Genomic DNA, 20243 nt, shown 5'->3' on the forward strand with positions numbered 1-20243 from the left:
AAACTACATTAACAATCAAATCAATAGGGATGTCGAAACGAAGATATACTGAAATTTGACTCATTGGCTGCCAGTGTCGATTGAATGACTGCTGCAAGCTCCTCTCAGTTAAAATGCATTGGACGTCTATTGTCATCAATGGCAGCCTATGAGCTGACAGAACATGAACAGTTACAGATTTTCATATTAGCAGAGGATTACCAAGCACACGGACACCAATTACATCAAACATTAGCTCCAACTTGCTGAACTTGTTTTTTATTCAAACAACTTCCAAAGAAATGCAGAATTCAACAAGCACAACAATCCAAGATGGCCCCTTTTCAGCATTACCCCATCCAAAAAAGGAAGAAAAGCAGCCGACTTGGCAGGTAGAAACAACATCTGAAAGAAAGATTTGAGTTTTTCTTCATGACAATCCTTACTGGAATGTGTGTGGTTGCATGAAGCATTACATTTCCCCATGTTACCTTGATCAAGTACTACTCTGTAGCTTTCATTAGTGCTGTGATAGCAACAATAGTTGGAGAACAGTGTTGCTTTCGTCATCGATGACAATAACGAAAATATTTCGTCAATGAACACTTTTTCCATGCCGATGACGAGACGATAACGAGCTAACAACGTGTTTTGGGAGACCAAAACATAACGAGACAAATGTCAGTTTTCGTTTGACGAGACAAGAACGAGAAGAAAATGCGCAATAGTTTCCGTCACATGTTCACAATGTGTGACATTATATGTGTAGTTAGCCTGCATTGTAGGTTGCGTCAGTCGTGATGTGCTGTTCCAGCCCCACCGCCCCGACTCACCAGTGTCGTTTCCAGTCACTCCAGCTTGCAAACACTGTTAGATTTGTATTCTTATCTTTGGCCTAAGAGAATATACAATGTTGTTTAAGCCTTTAGCACTGGAAGTCCTAGGTTTTTTAGCTATAAAGAAAGACCAGAAAGGCGTCAAATGACCCCGATACCAAACTGACCACTGGGCTTTGTAAAACAATAGACCACTCAAACAAGCAATCAAGCAGGCAATCCCCCAAAACACTCCTGGGGAGTCACTTTGCAAATCCAGGGCTCCCTAAGCTTTGTCAAACACGAAGGAACACGAAGATGGCCAGTCGCCATGTTCTACAATACGATTGATATGGCAGTACAGAATGCATATGTGTTGTATCAGGCATGCACCAGAAGGCAAGAGAGACGGGTGGACTTCTTGGTGGGTCTTGCAAAGGAATTGGCTCACTCTCATGTGGGCGCAAAAAAGGCGCAGACGAAAAATTGCTTCGGCAACAACCTGAAACACCTCACCCCGGGAAAAGGGCGAAGTGGCAAGTAAATGATGAAAGCAAGAACAATCCCGCCACTCTATGATGTGTTGACTGCTATAGATACACATGTGGTAAATGTAGAAGGGACATACCATGGCAGTGCCGGGTATGTTTCCACCAAGCAGAAGGACAGCATCGTAACTGCTGAAATGCCAAAAACACACACACTTAAAACCACATAAAAAATGTTTTGTTTTGTTTTTATAACACCGTCCATTGTATATAGCTTTTGTTGTCTTTTTCACATACATTTCTTTATTGAATAAAAAGCTTTTTGTGCAAAAAATGACTTCTGTTGTGCATCATCAGCCGTTCATCATCAGCAATATGACAATTATAGCTTCATACATACAAGAAACAGTTCAACTAAATATTCAGAGACATTGAGACAGCTGACACCTTCCCCCTCAATTCAGAGATGCTGTCTGTGCTTTGACAAAACATTCTCTTTTACACCTCTGAAACCATCAAACCATCGACCTGAATGAATAATGCTTTTTAAATACTTTTTTAACTATTTGCTGAGGTTTTACTGAGAAGTGTGCGACATCAAAACACCACAAAGGAACAACCGACTCAATCACTCTCTGTTGGAAAATTTAGCTACACTGTACCGTACCTTGTATAAAAACGAGGTGTAGGCAAACTCGAGCTTTTGGAATATGTAAAAAGGTTGTCCGCCCAATTGCCTGCCTGTGCGGTCCACTGTCAGACAAAGCCAAGGCAGCCCTGCCCTGCAAACACTCAAGATGCTAATTGGAGCAATTCAATCCTTTGGTTTTGCAAGTGTGAATGGTAATGACTAATGAGGACCTCAGTGCTCACAAAAGATATGCTGATTAGAGTCAGATGACCTCTCTGGTTACAAAAGTGATTTGTATCAACTAATCCACCCTTGGAAGTTCTAGTGTGCTGAGTGATGATCACACACACTAAATGCAACTTGAAGCATTAGGATAGCATTCACATCTTTATTTATTAATATTATTTTTTATTTTACAGACGAAAACGTTTTTAGTATACATCGACTAAAACTAGACAAAATTAGTCTTGAGTTTTCGTCAACAACGCATTTTGAGATGACTAAAATATGACTAAGACTAATAAGTATCGTCCAAAAGACGAAGACTAAGACAAATATGAAAAAGGCTGCCAAAAACAACACTGTTGTAGAAACATTTGTTGTTTGTTTAAAGTTAATAGTGCTTAGGTGTTGTTCTAAATAAGGGGTGTCAAACTCATCTGTGTCATGGGCCACATTATAGTTATGGTGTTCTTCAGAGAGCTTTCATGTCTATCCAATGGGGCTGCCAGGATTAATCAACCAAGGAGCGCGCAGCCCACTTGCCCCATCGCCAATGAAGAATTTAAACCGCTTTTGGTATGAAAATACTTTCCATTCTGACCACGCTAGCGATGAGCAAATTTGACAAATGGAAGTCACATCGGTCAAAGGCCATCACTTTCAGGGCTGTCTGCATGAACAGACTACAATATAAATGAAACAACAAGTCCCAATCCAATCATATTGCTTACATATATAGTGGCGGAAATGTGGAGAGTTAGCATCATTGCCATCAGAAACGTAAATGAAAAGTATGACTGAAAAAAAGCAAATTTCGACTGCCTCAAATGATTGCTAAAAGCCTCCCAGTTCAAATGAATTTAACATCTAATGCTGTGATTGGCAGCCAAAGTGTTACAAAAAAAAATCCCAAACATGAGATTCATGGGAAAACTAAGCACGTGGGAGGATAGTTTCATTCTCATTGACAGAAACAAACAAGACCAAAGAGGGTGCTGTCTTTTCAATGTTAAAATGAACAGAAAGGGAGAGGGTTACAGTGTAACATTACTCCAAGACATAATTCATTCTCACACTGGACAGGGTAATTATATGATTTATATTAACTACCAAGATTTGTCACTGAATGACCTGGGAAGTGGCCACACATTCGTACTTCTATGAATACTGTACAGTATTTAACACCAAATACTGTACAACTAAAACATGCTAGCAAATGTCACAGTCGCGCAAATGGCAACAGATAACAACTTGGCAATAAACATTCCCGACTTCCGGACAAGTTCAGACACGTTCATGATGCCGACTGACTCAAGAGTCTGAGAACGGTCGCTATAAATGTGTCACGGTGTTCACACTCACCGCAAATGTGTTTATGTGACCTTTGGCAGTACCAGTTGTTATCTCATTAGCTGCAATTGAACTCCTTTTTTTAAATATATTTTTTGATCATACTGGTTCCTGCCCTGACGCTGATTGTGTGCTCACCTTGGCCAAAACTAAATTAATTAACAAAAAGCTTTGTTAATAGAACTTGCTCTTTGCAGTGTACAATGGGAATATACATGAGTGTTTCTATATTTTTGTCTCTGAATCTTTCCAAAGCATATTTTTGTGAATAAATTAGTTGGGAGACAATAAAAACAAAAATAATGCCGTCTCAGGTAGGGGTGGTAACCTCTTGGTACCTCACAATACCATACGATTTGCAATACAAAGCTCACGATAACGATGATCTCACGAAATGCCAATACAACAAATATCGATATATTGGTCAGGAAATCATTCTACAAAACAACTAATAAACAGAAAAGCTTTCTACAAATTTCTGCTGTAAGTTTATCACTAGTAGACACCCAATCCATTTGAGCTGGGAAATGGATAGATTTGTGTTTTTTTTATTCAATCCCAAAAAAAGTTGCTTCAATCAAAAAAAAGTTGCTTCAATCAAAATATATATTTTCAATTTTTAAAAAAAGTCACTTCAATAAAAAAAATGTTTGAATGCCAAAATAAATTTGAGACAAAAAAAAAGCATTTGATAACCATTTTTCTTTGATTGAATTATTATTTTTTTATTGAAGTGTTTTTTTTTTTTTTTATTGAAGTTTGGCTATGATATTTGTGTCTTTATTATTCAATCAAAAAATAAGTTGCTTCAAACAAAAAAATATTTTCAAAAGAAAAATCCCTTCCAAAAAAAAAAAAAAAAAAAAAAAAAAAAAAAATCAATCATAGAAAACAACGTTTTTGAATGCGGAAAAATATTTGGATTTGAACACTTAATTTTTAATTGAAATTAAGTGTAAGTTTTCTTTGATTGAAACAATCCTTTTTGTGTTTGGGCCATATTATGGGTAAGACATTTGTGTCTAAATCATTCAGTCCCCAAAAAAGTTGGATATATCAAAAACAAATATTTTCAAAATAAAATTACCCTCCCCTAAAAATATTTGTTTTGAAATTTTTATTTATTTTTTTGACTGAAGTGCAAAAGGTTTTGAACTCACTTATTTTTGAAGTGCAAAAAGTTTTAAACGACCTTTTTTGAAGTGGAATAAGTTGCACTTGCTATGGTCAGACATGTTTGAGGGACAAGCGGCTACACTGATGTCGTATTTCTGAAAAGCTGGAAGACGCAAAAATCCTGCCCACCACTCTTCAGGTCGGCCCGAACTGTCAGCTCGAGCCCCAGCCGAAAATGGCACACGTTAATTTTTCAATGGAAAATTAAGTGTTCAAATTTAAATTTTTGAGTCTCAAATATTTTTTCACATTCAAAAAAGTTTTTTTCTATGATTGAAAAAAATGTTTTGATTTAAGTGATTTTTCTTTTGAAATTTTTTTTTTTGTGTTAAGCAACTTATTTTTTGATTGAATAATAAAGACACAAATGTCCTTGCCAAAATGTGGCCCAAACGCAAAAAAAGCATTACTTCAATAAAAAAAATTTGTTCCAATAAAAAAACTTCACTTCAATCAAAAAATAATGATTCAATCAAAAGAAAAGTTTCCAAATGCTTTCCTTTTGAGTCTCTAATTTTTGTAATTAAACACATTTTTTGATTGAGGCAACTTTTTTTTTTTGAATAATAAAAACACCAATCTACCTCCAGAGATATTAAGGCTGTAAGCCTCTTAGTACCTCCCGATATGATACAATTTGCGATACAAGAGTAAAGAAATTAATCTAGCCTACAACTATTAAAGGGAAAGGCATGCTATTTCTAATGAGAAAAATGAACAATCTGTCAAAAGCTTTTGTCACCGGTAGAATACTTCAGTGCAAGATATCTGTAAATATAGCATACAGCTCATGTTAGAGTGCCATTAACAAAAATGTCAACAATTGCCAGCGAATTAGATAATAAAATAGTTGTTAGCATTTGCCTGATTGTGTCACCATTGATTCACCAACAAGTCGGGCATAAATAATGTCAGTGACAAAATGTGACATGTATTACAATCACCATAGAAGCTACTATTAATCATAAATGGAAGCAAGAGGATTCGACCAACTACTTTTCAGTGTTACGACTTGAATGTTTTTGCACTGACCGGTTTGCCACTTTAATTTCGTTGTGAATGTTAAAATGACAACAAAGACACTATTATGTTCTAAATCTCCTTCGTTTTAGTTCACTTTTAATAAAAGGAAAGTGATCCACACGCACTCATAGCAATTATTTATGACAGTTCCGCATTATCTCCCGGCTCTAAAAATAACAGTGACCTCCCGTCGACTGGACCCACCCAGAGGTTAACTCCTGTGGGTGTTGGAATGCCGCGCAAGGTCTCAGAGTTGCACAAAAAAAAAAAGTCCATCCATACAACCTGGAATTCCATTACGCATGTTATGAAAATGAGTTATCGCTCCCTTCTGTGACTTCCTGCTTCCTGTCTTGTTGGCATGGCAATGTTTACAGTGTAATCAGCTATTCAGTTTGACATGTGAATATTAACAACACTTCTTAAATGTCACTTAGTCAAAATGCACTTGTTATAGGGGAGAGGGAAACCATCTTGAGCGTGTGAAGAAGACACTAAGAATAAAGCTTCAGGGCTGGCATTTAATGATCATGTTTCAGTGCCATTGACAGCGATAGACGTCCAATCCATTTCGGCTGGAAGGGCTAGCAGCGATTATTAACTGGCAGCCCCTCCCAGTCAAAATGGATTGGACGTCTATCGCCGTCAATGGCACTAAGTGAGTTAATTAAATGGATTTCATTAATAGTCTGTAGGTGGCCAATATCTTCCTACATAGCTGTGATGATAGCTGAGGAATCCGCTCAATGTTAAGTGCCCTGCATGTGGAACAGCAAGATTGTTCTCATCCAAAAGCTGGGTGGAGAATGTTGATATATCAACTGAGCTGCACAATATGATTCTGCTCCACTGCTTCAGGATATCCTAGCGGTGCAGTAAAAGTCAGAGTTTGTCACACCACTTTACTATGAAACAGTTTGGTCGCCCAAAATATGATCTTCTGTGTTAAAAAAATAACAGCACAGTAGGGCAAGTTTGTTAGTATGACGTCAGCAACCCAAAATGTCGAAAGAGCCATTTTGGAGCAAAAAAATAAACATAGCCCATATGTCTGGAGCCGCAAAAAATTGAAAGCCTTATAATGAAGGAAACACATGCTGTATGTGTCTATATAAGTTACATTAGCCTACTATCCAAATGACTAAATTGGCTACAAATACAGCCTTCTTAATTACAGTATTTTCCGCACTATAAGGCGCACCTGAAAGCCTTCAATTTTCTCTATAGCCGATAGTGCACTTTATAATCCGATGTGCCTTATAAATGGATTAATATTACTTAATGATGACATTCTTTTTAACTCAGCTACATCTTTTGGATGCATAACGCAAAGCCAACCACTACTAACTACTACTGCGCCTTATAATGCAGTGCGCCCTATTAGGGCCGGGCGATATGGCCTTAAGTACGTATCATGGTAAATTCAGCAGATTTACCTCGATAAAGATAAATGACGATAAATTTGCCCAAGCGGACTGTTATATAATTTGAAAATCTGAATCAATGCATGAAATAAAAATTAACCGTTTCTCGTTAAATTTATTTACCAGCTTTCAATTTAACAATTGTACATGCAGTCTAAACATTAAGTATATTAAAATTTCTTGTAAACAATAAGAATTCAAGTGTGAACATTTATAACAGCTTGTTTGACTTGAAAAATGTACAACATTATAAAAATCAATCCGACGACTGCGCAAGCATGTCATTGTAACACAAATGACTTACAGCTTGAGCAGTACACTTCAAACAGACAACTTATTGGTAATGGCTGCCGCGACATAATTACTCAACACAAGTGTTTACTTCAAGGTTTCAGGGTTTTTTTTTTTTTGTGTCAATGAAACATTTAAGATTTTATGATGGCAGTAATGACACAGAATAAAGCAAGCACATAAAGAAAAATAGCTGTGGCCATTAAACAGTCATATTAGAGGCTTCACTGTTGGATTATACTTTATGCTTGATGATTTACCATCATAAAAGCTATCAGAGAAATCACACGCACACACACACACAGATACAAAATAACGCGACATAATGATTGCTAGATGCAGTCCGTGCCCAATCCACTCATTAATTTCAGCCGTTTCGACAAGGTTAGAGCCGCTATCCGACTCCATCACGTTCTTTTGTAGTGTTAGCCGCTAGCGTTAGCCTGTGGCCTGGCTACCAGTAGAAAGCACTGAAAGCAGCCTCTCCTGAAATCGTGAGAACCAGGGAGGACAGCGGGGTGAAAGCCCGTCTGGAAGCCGCCAAGAGTCTACTTAATGTCGGATGAAAGTTTGGCAAAGTTCACTTAAGCTCGACTCCATCACCTTTGCTTGTAGCGTTAGCCGCTAGCATTAGCCAACCGGGCTTCTGTTTGTTTGATTTCCTGATAACCACGTGACTTCATACGTAAGCACACGAACTGCATTCTTAAAGGGGAATGAACATAGCCGAACAACACGGAGTCAAAGCGGCATGAAAAGACATATTTTCTTGTTTTATTAAATTACCAAATTTACCAACATGGTCAAAATTACCTCGGTCATCGTGAAGAATTTCTGTAACGGTAAATTTTCGGTTTACCGACCAGCTCTACTCCCTACGCATAAAAGCGGTTTTAAAATAGGCCATTCATTGAATGTGCGCCATATACTCCGATGCTCCTTATAGTGCAGAAAATACGGTAAATGTTTATTTTCTCTGCAGTGAATCCTATAGAGAATGACGCACCACGTGACTACTCTGTTGGACGATGCCACCTCAAGTTTAACTTTATTACAATATTAATCAATTAGAAGAATGTTTGTGTCATTTTTTTCCACCTTCAGGAACCATATTTAAACTAAGAATATATTTCCCTCACCCATCTTTTTTACATTTTCAAACATTTTTGAAAAATCTCCAGGGAGCTACGAAGGGAGCGCAGTATAGGGACTGTAAATTGACAAAGCAATACTAATAATTGGGTCAGCATCACTTAACACAAAAAATACCTTCAGTGAGTTTTTGGTTTGTCTGCTTGTGATAGACAGGCTAATTAAATTCAGTCTTCTCGAGATAAACTGAGTTGATCTGACGGCAAATTATTTGGAATGTGAGGCTCTCTCATATCCAATTTTGACGTTTGCAGCATCCTTACAGTGAATGATCATGTTTCAGTGCCATTTACTGCGATGGAAGCCAGTCAGTGCATATCATGGGATCAATAGGATCTTAGTGTGCTTTACATTGTTGCACAATTACACATTGCTTCATAGTCACAATGCAGAGCTCATCAATGTCGCATTAACAGCGCGTGCGGTGCCAAGCTCCTCATGGCGCAGATGGTACAAATAGAGTTGATGGATGAAAGAAAGAAGGAGGTCTATGACACCTCTCTCTCTGCCCACTCTAAAGCTGCCTATTATCTAATCCAGGGGGAAGAAAAGGGTGGCTGACAGGGACGCTCCAAGAGGCGCCAGCAACAACGAGGGAGCGGTTATGGTCGTCACCGTAACAGCGCCAACACAAGCAGCCATTGTACCGAAGGAGGGGCGGGTGAAACGCTCGTACCGTCTTTTCGGTCACCGTGGTCGTCGCTCATGTCATCATGACTGTGGCAAAGCCAAGATTTAAAACCTGACGCTGACTTTTTAAGGGATACTCCCTGGTTACTGGAACATAACAGTGAGTGTGAAAAGCTCTCTGTTTAAAAAAAAAAAAAAAAAAAGGAAAAGGTCAAATAAATCCATTATATTCTTGCGAAAAAAAGACTTGGTCTAGGACATGCTTTCAAATTACTTCAATTGGCCTCCGAGAGACATAAAAAAAAAAAAAAAAAAAAAAAAATCCAACCGCTTTTCAAAGTCCAGGTTTTTGTGAATTGGAACAAAAATAGGAGCATGATAACTATTTCCGAATCATTTCTGGACATTAACTGAACTTAATTCAACAAACAAATGTTTATTAGCTGTCAGCCCTACCGGATCAAATAGACTGGATGTCTACTTGTGACAAATTGATTGGAATTCACAGGAGAAGGATGAAAAAGCCACACGTTTGGACTTCTATCATCGTCAATGGCACTGAAAGAGTTAATGTGAGGAATAACCTACACAATACAACTCCAGAATGAAACGATTTTTCTTGGTCACATTCCTTACACCACAAAAAGGTGGCGTGTTCTTATTATTTATCTTTATCTGAATAAATCTCTTATTAATCATCTTTGTTCATTAATTTATCACCACACTTGCATGACATTTAATGAACCTATGCACCCTTCACTTACACATAGCTGCAAAACATCGAAATATCGTTCCATTTTAGATAAACCTCCAGCACTTCCCACTCAAAGCTTTGATTGGACTGAGTACAGTCAAAAGTCTCTTCTTCTGTGGTTTACAGTTCTCCATTTGCAGCTGCACATCTGGAATACATAACCCAAGTTGCCTTCAAGAAATCCACGTATACACCCGCACTGACATAGAAATTATTAAGTTAACCATTCATCCATTTCTTTTTCAGTCTGCTCGTCCTAACTGGAGTGAGTAACATGCAAGCGCCACACAAGCTGTCAACGGATTCGAACTATGAACCTCAGAGCAGTGAGGCAGATGTACTAACTGCTACAACACTATATCTCCAGTCTCCTAATAGCCTCAGTCGATTAGCCCAGGGTGACGCTGTTGGGGAAAACCATGAAACATCATGTTTAAATGTTTGGTCTTCTAAAGTCATCAATGTCACTTAATGATGAGCATTCACAGGCACTCCCCCCAGTTTAAAGCAACACTAGGTAACTTTTCAACCTTCGTAAAATATTTTCACAACATTTGTGATAATACGTCGACTGACAACAAGTTGAATGACACCCCTTTTATATCTTGAGGGGGTCCATATCGCTTTCACTGGCACAAATTAAATTTGAGGAGGGTGGCAGGAACCTACTACATAAAAAAACTACAAATGTGCTAACTGCTTTACGGCATACGTCACTTCCCTCTCTTCCTATTCGTTATAGACAGGTTTCCGAGGTACTTCCGCTTTACATCCTTATATCTGCGACTTCCGTTTTAGAATTTCTCTATCCAAAAGAACAGTGGAGCTGGAGTAACATTACTCATCAAAATCCCTTAAAAAAGACAATTTGGAAATACCGCATCCATCTATCATCATCACGACAGGGGAGGACAACATGTTCATGAAGGCAGATGTGGAACCAAGCTCGTGCCACCACAAAGACCGGGTGTTTTTGTAGCCATGTTGCCGCTGTGTTATGGAAGGTATATTCCTCCTATCCCTGCATTTTATTTTTTTTTTCCCCAATAAAAACTTTTATGTGTGTGTATATTAATATATATATTTAAATAAATGTTTTTTTAAGCACTTCAAATGTAATATTTATAGGTTTTAAACATGTTACTGTCCCACTGAATTTTTTTTAAACAAGAATAAAGTAGAAAAATGCTTGGCTTTATTAAATGCTTCATTGAGTGAGTCCACTCAAATCCAAGCTTCTCACTTAAACACAATGAGTTGCCACAGCAACTGTTTAGCCAGATAAATGATGATTGACACATGCGGTGCTTTGATCTTGCCAGAGAAGCAAACTTCAAACATTACAGGTCTGTCAATCCTCGTTTACCTTAATAAGCAACTCCAGTGCACTCACTGCTAGACCAACAAAGAGCAGGGAGAGGGAGGGAGAGGGAGGCCATGTCCACACGTAGCAGGGTATTTGGCAAAAAGAAGATATTTTTCTACGGTTTGGCCTATCATCCACACGCACATTTAAACCAGGGTTTTTAAAAACGACAGGGAAAGTGAAGAAGTGCGAAATCTGCGTTTGTGGCCACTGATAACTGATAACTGATGTGGACACTGATAACCGAAGATTTGACTGCGACATACTGTCCTTAAGTCACACATGAAACCAATGATTACATTTGGAGTAAATTAAACACGCGCTTTTTTCCCTTCCATTTTTTTTCCCACAAACTATTGCTGTGCTTCTTATTGAAGAATTGGTATTATGGACCATTATTTTTATTATTATGAATGTACTTTAAAATGAATGAAAGCGGTTGGCTGTGGAAGGTATTATTTTTTTAATTTTGTTTTATTTTTCATGAATTTTTTTACAAACGTGCAGGTGTTGACGCAATTATTTTTTCCCGTCGTATTAGGTCTCAGACTACACGATCGGCTCGGGACAGCGCATCTGTATTTTTGTTTTTTTAATTGAAAAAAAATCCGCGATGGACTGAGGGTACAAAGTTTGAAGCGCGAAGTAGCGAGGGATCACTGTATTATATTTGACTTGGCGTCCACATACACCAACTTCACATTTTGGGTCATCTAGTCTCCACTTGACCCCCAAGGTGATGTCCACTTATGTGGACGCCAGTTCTTTATTGGATTAGGTTTTTTAGTTGCAAATATACATATATATATATATACATACATATATATATATATATATATATATACATACATACAGGGGTGAAAGTGGGCCAGAACGGTCAGGATCACAGTCCCGGTATAAGATTCAGGGCAGGAATGAAGTTCCCGTATAAGATTCAGGGCCAGAATGCTGTTCTGGTACACGGTGCTTTGATTCCGAAAATATGATGGCAATTGTCAAAACGCTTTGTGAAAAAAAAATGCTAAGCTGCCAAACATGCATTTCATCTCTATGATGAAAATAATCTACCAACATCAGATTTACATACACAATTATGAACAAGCATAATAAAGTGCTTTTGTAGCTTAATCCGTTTCCACCGATATTTATTCTATTCCACGGACGGCATGGAGGTTTCCCCAGCTGCTGCAGTTATCTGAGTGTGACGATGATGAGTGAATGCACGCAGCAAAGCAAAACACCTGGACTCATTTATCCGTTCAATTGGCTGACATACTGACGTGTGATCAGCAGAGATAGCTCTGATTGGTTCAAATGTGCATGTTTTCTGGAACAGCAAAAAAAAAAAAAAAAGTTCGTTGAATTGATGCAACAAAAAAAGGGCAATGCATTGCAGCAGAAAATGGATCAAACCTTTAATAACAGGGAGAGAGTTGAGGAGGCTTATTTATCATATTTAGTTTTATTTGCTCTGATGGGGAGGCTCGGAACATATTAGCTGTCAATGTGCACTTTGGACTTATATTTGTTCATTTATGTTAGGCTACTTATTCATTTCCTTATGATTTAGAAAAGTCAATGTTTGTGCGATCTTCAAAATATATTCCATTTCACTCTGCATAAGTCATTTGTCCTTATTTTTCTGAATGTATGTTACTTATATTATATCATATGTTAATAACGGTGTTACAATATAACGGCGTTACTAACGGCGTTATTTTTTTCAGTCGTGAGTAATCTAATTAATTACTTTTCTCAGCTTGGCAACGCCGTTACCGTTACTGAGGCGGGAAAGGGGTGCGTTACTATGCGTTACTAAGTTGGTTGAATAAAAAAAGTCAGAGATACAGACTCACGGAGACGAAAGAGCAGAGCAGGAGTGGGAAGACGCCGTTGCAAACGTGATGCTAGGTGGCTCCAATAATACCTGACTGTAGCCTACAAACTACGCCCACATGATACGGTAGATATAACATATTATAGAACTAGATGCAAATGATAGACACAGCTGCATTGGCAACATGTTTTATGAACTACATGCGTTAGTAAACAACCGCCATCTTAAAGCAGTAGACCTCTCAAAGGCTCTGTTGTAGAGATCCTTCCTAGCGAACCTTTTAGCATGCTCATTGCAAAATGACTCCACACCATTGCAAAGGAGGTAATACTGAGTGTGAGCAGCAAAAATAAAAACTGTCCTTCTGTCCAAGGACACTCTTTTTTTCCTTTATTCATTTTTGTTTTTTCGGACAAATTTTTTGGCATATTGTCCTCATGAGTAAATGTTTCTAATCAATTTGAATTTGTTATTATTTACGGATTTTATTACATTTTATTTTTCTGTATCAAATGGTCAAAAATACCTTGAGTGTATTTTTACAGTTTGAATGTGACTTTTTTTTTTTTTAATTCAGGCAAATTGATGCACGTCAAGTCTTCTCTGTTACAAACAAAACAATGTTAATAAAGTTATACTTTATGATAAGTTGATCTGTTACTTTTTTTCTTTATTAGAAAAAAAGGACACAATGTTAGGCAGATGCGTATTTATAACAGTAATTTTATAGACGAATAATACTATTTACAGTGGCGGCGGAGAGTTTGGGGGGGGCGCGAAACATTTACGTCTTGCTTGGGGGGGGCGTAACAGAAAATAATTGAGAAGCACTGAGTTAAGCGGAGGGTAAAGAATTGGGCTAGGGCCAATTGTCCCAAAAAACCTTTAAACTTCACATTGTGTAACCTTTTTTTTTTTTTTTTTTTGAGAAAAAAAAAAAAAACATGAAAATTATCACTAGTTACTTTGCCAAGTAACTAATTACTCCTAAATTCAGGTAACTGAGTTACTAACACAATTACTTTTTGGGAGAAGTAATTTGTAACTGTAATTAATTACTTTTTTAAAGTAAAATGAACAACACTGCTTATATCTAAATATAAAAATATATATAAATTATTATATATATATAAATATATATATAATATATATAAAATTAAAAAAAAGAAAGTAAACATAAATGTTGACATTAACTTCAATGTTAATATACATCCTCTGATCTTCAGTAGTTAAAATTGAGATTTGTGATTTAATATGTGAGGAAATGAGGGAAAATTAAAATTAGGAGATGGGGGTTGGGGTTATTGCTGTTTTTGTTAACTTTTATTATGCAAATCAATGAAAAAAATACAATTTTGAATGAAAATCAGTTTTTGTATGTGTTATAGAAATAACTGTGCCAAAACAGTTTTCTTTGCATTTCAGTAGTTTTAGGAGGTTTAGTGCTGGTTTTACTAGTACAGAAACCAGCATATGCTGAATTTCTTAGCAGAGCTATGAAGGGTTAACCACGCGCACACAAAAATAATGGCTTGAGGCTGAAGTAATAATGTGTTTCTCTAACATTCAGTATTCCTATGACATTCCAACAATTCAAATCCCCAGAGTGATTGAGTGAGTGAGGAAGAGCAAACACCTGTGGAATCTTACACAACTTTCCCACGCTCAATATCACACACAAATAGTTCAAAAACAAAGCAGCACAAGTAACTCGACAATTATGACAGTAGATTTTCTGCAGCAAAGGTGTCCATTTTGAGTGACACCCCCAAAATAGAACTCCACCGGCAAACGAGAAAGCAAGTAAAAATGCACTGACCTGCTCTCTGGGTGGACGTGAAGCCCACATGTTGGCTTTGTAAACGGTCCACTTGTTGAGAAAAGACACAGTGAAAGTAAGGGAATGTAGAAGGTAACAAGCTTCAGATTACTTCCCCACTTGTGAGTGTCAGTAGAAGTGTGGCAAGCATTAAGAGTCAACTGCGAGAGATTTCTCTAAAGGGGCGTGGTGAGAAACTCCTAGCCAATCATAGTTGAGAAGGCGGGAAAGTCGGGGGTCTCTGCCAATCAGAGAGGAGCAACTCCTCCCTTAGAAATGTCAAATGCCGAGGAATTGGGAGGAGCCTTTAGGAAAGGAGAGAAGTGGCCTTACGTCATCGCCTCAACTCTTTTCTGTTTTGTCCACATAATATTATGTGTCTTATCATTACTGTGTTTACGTGACAAATTGTATTATTTGTCTTATGATTTTTATGTGTCACCTTCCTGTGCATGTGGAATTTAACGTACAATTACTAGAATCTGCTATCTAACCTAATTCCTACACTTGACTAACCTGCAGAACTATGTTAATTTTTAACTGTTTGCTTGTCATTTTTGTGACATATTTTTGTGTTTCTTACAAAGTACTATGTAAATAAATTATATTATCAATATTAATTGTAATTTTAGAGGCAGCAGTTCTTTTTAACTTTTTAAAGACAAGTTTCCTGAGTGAAACATGGGCAGCGCCATTTATGATGATTTCTGCTCATGACTTCCGGTTTAGACAGAATAACATGAAGTGCGGTTGAAGTAAGCAGTGTGCTGACAAAATTAAAACTGCAAAATCAAACCAGAGGAACCCACGGAATCTCCAAAAATTGATTCTGCACGACGTAGATGAGACATCGAGACTTTCTGTGCTGTCCGCTAACTCCTGGAAGCGCCTATGTATATAGGGTTGGAAGTGGAATGTTTAGATCAACGACCACTTAGTAGCAACAATGTGCCAATGTGCGTCTACTTAATCGAAACCAGCTGCAAACAATTAGTTAAGGATGTGCTTTGAACCTAAGGATCTATCTAAGAGATTGTATGTTTGTTCTTATCACTTTTTGATCATTCGTGGACAAACTTTTAACAACCTGTTTCGCCTGTGTTAACGTGAGGTGTAGATTGATATGCCGCCCACTTGAGTGACCAAAATGAGATGAAATTACAAATAATATTATAGTTGCCGAATGCAGAAGGGCATACACGGATATTGTTGTTACAAGGAAATACTACAAGGTGGGTACATATAAACAAAAATAATATGTCATCTTTTTATTGCAGATATTGATTGCAATAGAACTTTTGGACAACATGATTCCATTTCTTGTTTTATTTAAAACAATTGATGCATGTGCAAAACAGGTGAATAAATTACAATTTATAAAATTTGAAAAATATTAACGAAGGTGGAGCATAAGTCGAGCCTTCCATCATCAAAGTAGAACGCACGCAGTCTGGATTATATGTCCATCTACGTACAGTAAGCGTTGTTGTGAGGTGCATCAAGTTATCTTCCCTTGCCCAACAACGTTTTTCACCTGTAAACAAACAAAAAACTTGCATTTATGCATTTGTAACACTTGCATTTATGTATTTACATAATTGTGCCATCCTACACATACTGATTAGCAACAGGCTAGCAGCAGATAGCATGTGTTCCAGCCACAGCAGTACACTAGTTGTAGTAAATAATATTAAACATCATCATTACAATCATTATCGTAACTACAATAATAAAGACAACAAGTCGTTTCATGCTCAAGAATTTTGCTTTAGTATTTTTTTAGCACCGGACACATGAAAATGCAGGGATAGGAGGAACATACCTTCCGTGACACCAGCAGCAACATGGCTACATAAACACCCGGGCTTTGTGGTGGCATGGGCTTGGTTACACATCTACCTTCATGAACATGTTGTCCTCCCATGTTGTGATGCGGTATTTCCAAATTGTCTTTTTTTAGGGATTTTGATGAGTGATCCCAGATACCGAAATATAACCGGAGCGGACATGGGCCAGATGTACCGCAAATTCCGGCCCAACTTCGTAAAAAAGATCTGTCCCAGTGTCCTTTTGAACAATGGCCCAAACTCAATAAGGAGTCACTTGCCAGATCAGCAACCAGTTTTGGGCCAGAACTGGTCCAAAGTAGCAGACACGACATTAATGAATGGCCCGAATATGGCAACAACAAAACCGTTTTCAATATTAAATTTGGGGTCCGTTTTGTTCAGTGTATCAAACTGTAATGTGTTTATATTGCAAATTTAATTTGTGCATTAAAAGCAATAATGAAAATATTTCTTTTTCATGCCATTTAAGCAATGATGAAAATATTTCTTTTTCATGCCATTTATTAATGCAACGTACAAGAACATGACAAAACTTTTTTTTCACAAAATTTTTCAATTGGAAGAAGCAACTCCACATTAAAGATAACCCTTTTTTCGACTGTTAACAACATATTGTAATTGTTAAGGTTGTGGGGTAACAGGAGACCTAATTCATTGATGATGAGAGGGAGTGGTAAATAGTGTCTGAAGAATCCGGTGGCAAGTTTGGTGATCGAACAGGTAAACGGGCAGGCAGGTGTTTTGCCAGGTAAGCAGTACAGGATCTAGAGGGAAACACACAAAACTGAGCTCAGTATCAGGATTACAAGATTCTTTGTTAGGTGAAAGTCACATACCTGTAGGTGAGTTGTTAATCTGGCGATGATGTGAGGCCAAGGACTGGTTTAAGTAAGCTGCTGACGATGAGTCCCAGGCTCACCCATCTGTGCAATCAAGACGACAATCAAGGCAAAGTGATACAAATACACTATCATAAGGACGAGGGGCTCAGTTTGAATAATAGTATTCAAACATTGAAACATTTACAGCAACACAGAGTAAATGCTTTCTCCCTCCATATGTTGTTATGCAACAAATTTTGAATTACTTAACTTGCAGACATGGCAGATGACTTGAATACACCAGCCATTTTATTAACGCTCGATTGAATAACTTGTTTAGCAATCAAGTAGTGACTTCAAAATGAGACTATGACTTTGAACAAAGCACTTACCATACAAATTTGCCATCCGCTGATGTGTCGTGACTCCTGCGTGCGCTTCTGTTTAGTTGCCTTTTAGGTGCGCGCTGACAGTGATGTCACATGTCAACCGTTAAATTTCAGAGTTTGAGTGCGTCCGGTCTGCACGGTCCGCCCCAGAACAGTGCGTAACCTATCATTTGGACTGTCATAGTGCTGATCCGGGCCACATCTGGCGCATAGACGTAAAGTGGGTGTGATTTTGCCTGGTATACCAGACTCACCGCTGTTCCAGCAGTTGAATCTGGCGACCGTCTGGCGGATCAAATTTTGTGGACAGAGCAAGCCACAACAAACAGACAGCGGAGTGGACCAATCAGCGATGGGCAGACGTGACGTTGTTAAAGCGACAAGTAATTAGCGTGAGCGGAGAATGGAGAAGTTTATTCAACATGGCTAGCGCGAGCCATGTTGACTGTTGTCAATGACTTGTTTCGATGTGTTTTTGGTCATTTAAAACTGGTTTTACCGCAGATTGAAACATATTCTCGGCTCTCCCGTTCGCCATCTGTGTTGTTGTAGGGACGACTTTCGGCGCGCAAGAGTGACGTTGCTCGTTAAGAACACGTCACGCGAATAAACGAATCTGATTGGACGGTTGATTTTGTACCTTTCTCGAGAGGCCGTTAATGGGCTGGGTCCCAGACTATTTCTCACAGTGTTTGAAAAATACAGGGAAAATAGTCTGCCTGTGTCAGGCAAGGTGTGATTGCTATGCGGATCTGGCGAACTGAGACTGGATCCGGCGCGCAGTCACCTGCTATTGGGGATGCCACTCCAGCTCCACTGTTATTTTGGATGGAGAAAGTGTAAAACGGAAGTCGTGAGCAGAAATGTGGAAGTACCTTAGAAACTTGTCTATAAAGCAAGTGACCTTTGGATCTTTAAAAACAAGTACTAGTGTGCTATACAGGCTGAAGGCTGTAACAAAGAGCGCACATCCCCTTCACTGGGTCACTCCTAAATCCTGATATTTAACGAAAATCTGGAGTATTTATAGTTGGAAACAATGTTTTAACATATTGAGTAACAATTATTCAAAAACAGTCGGCATAATAATGAATTGTCTGTTTGCTAATATGCCTAAAAAGTAAAATAATTTTAATTAATTTATTCTCAAAATTCCCTTATTAAAAAAAGAAACACTTATTAACCGCAACGAATAATTAACATTGATGAAATTATATTTTATGTTACTTTTAATTAATTTGTATGAGTCATTTTTATCATTAAAAAAATAAGAAAGACATTCATTTTGGTAAATAAACAGCGCATGTAATAATTTTCACAACTGCTCTCTCACGCCATCGTGTGGAAACATTTACAACTTGCACAACAGTCAATTGCCTTCTAAACCTGGATTTAAAACAAAACCCTACTTATAACCAAATCATCTACAAACACACTTCAACCTGAAATCCATACCATTCCAACAACTCAGACAAAATTCTCATGCCCCCCCCCCCCCCACCCAGTATTAAATACAAATATATGTGGAGCACGTGTTGTTGTTCACATAAACATATTAAAGCAGTTCTTGCTCACAACACACATACATAGTACATACCAAATATATGAAGCAAAAGTCTTTTCCTCAAAAAATTGTTATCCAAAATCCTCCAATCGTGCTGTCGACGACTGTCCTGTTCATGTCACGCATTGCTAATACACAGCCCATAAAGACATATAATACGCCCGACTGTAAACTGTGCAAAGGCCACAGTGATAAGCGCACATACTTGAAGCCTGATGAGCCCATCTGAGCAATAAAAAAGGTGTAGTCTTCCACCCAATTGTGCAGGGATTCACTCTTTTTTGAAAATAGCGTCATTGCTATTCCACAAGAGCACTATTGTTTTGATGGAAGAGGAAGTGGTGTGTGAACAAGAAGAACTTACATGGGTAGCAACGCAAAATGACTTTTGTTTTTAACTTCTTTGCTTTCATTGACAGTGATAGACGTATGAACCATTTTGACTTGTCACTGTCAGTGGCTGGCAATTAGTTAATGGGTGTTTTAAATATTTAAATTTTCTTATTCATTTACTAACTATGACAACACATACTCTGTCAATTAAATGTATGACTTTGTATGCTCTTTTTTCAGCAGAAGTGTCCAACAAGGTGGCAGTACTAACTCATAAATATGTAAAATTTTGTTCGAATGAATGTAGAAATAAGATTTATTTTATTTTA

At 37.8% G+C, this 20243-nt stretch overlaps 1 protein-coding gene across 3 annotated transcripts in view; it reads right to left on the minus strand.

Moving 5' to 3' along the window:
• pld1a (phospholipase D1a) overlaps positions 1 to 19762 on the minus strand; it is a 76240-nt gene extending 56478 nt beyond the window's left edge. For 2 of the 3 annotated variants that reach the window (XM_057859352.1, XM_057859350.1), the window contains exon 1: positions 14958 to 15108. The gene's annotated coding sequence lies outside the window, so the exon portion shown is untranslated. Of the gene's footprint in view, positions 1 to 14957; positions 15109 to 19614 lie in introns of those variants that run through there. The other variant, XM_057859351.1, reaches the window with a different exon arrangement.
• Between the last annotated feature and the right edge of the window lie 481 nt (positions 19763 to 20243).

The sequence above is a fragment of the Corythoichthys intestinalis genome, chromosome 15 (genome assembly GCF_030265065.1).
Source record: "Corythoichthys intestinalis isolate RoL2023-P3 chromosome 15, ASM3026506v1, whole genome shotgun sequence".
Taxonomy (NCBI): Eukaryota; Metazoa; Chordata; class Actinopteri; order Syngnathiformes; family Syngnathidae; genus Corythoichthys; species Corythoichthys intestinalis.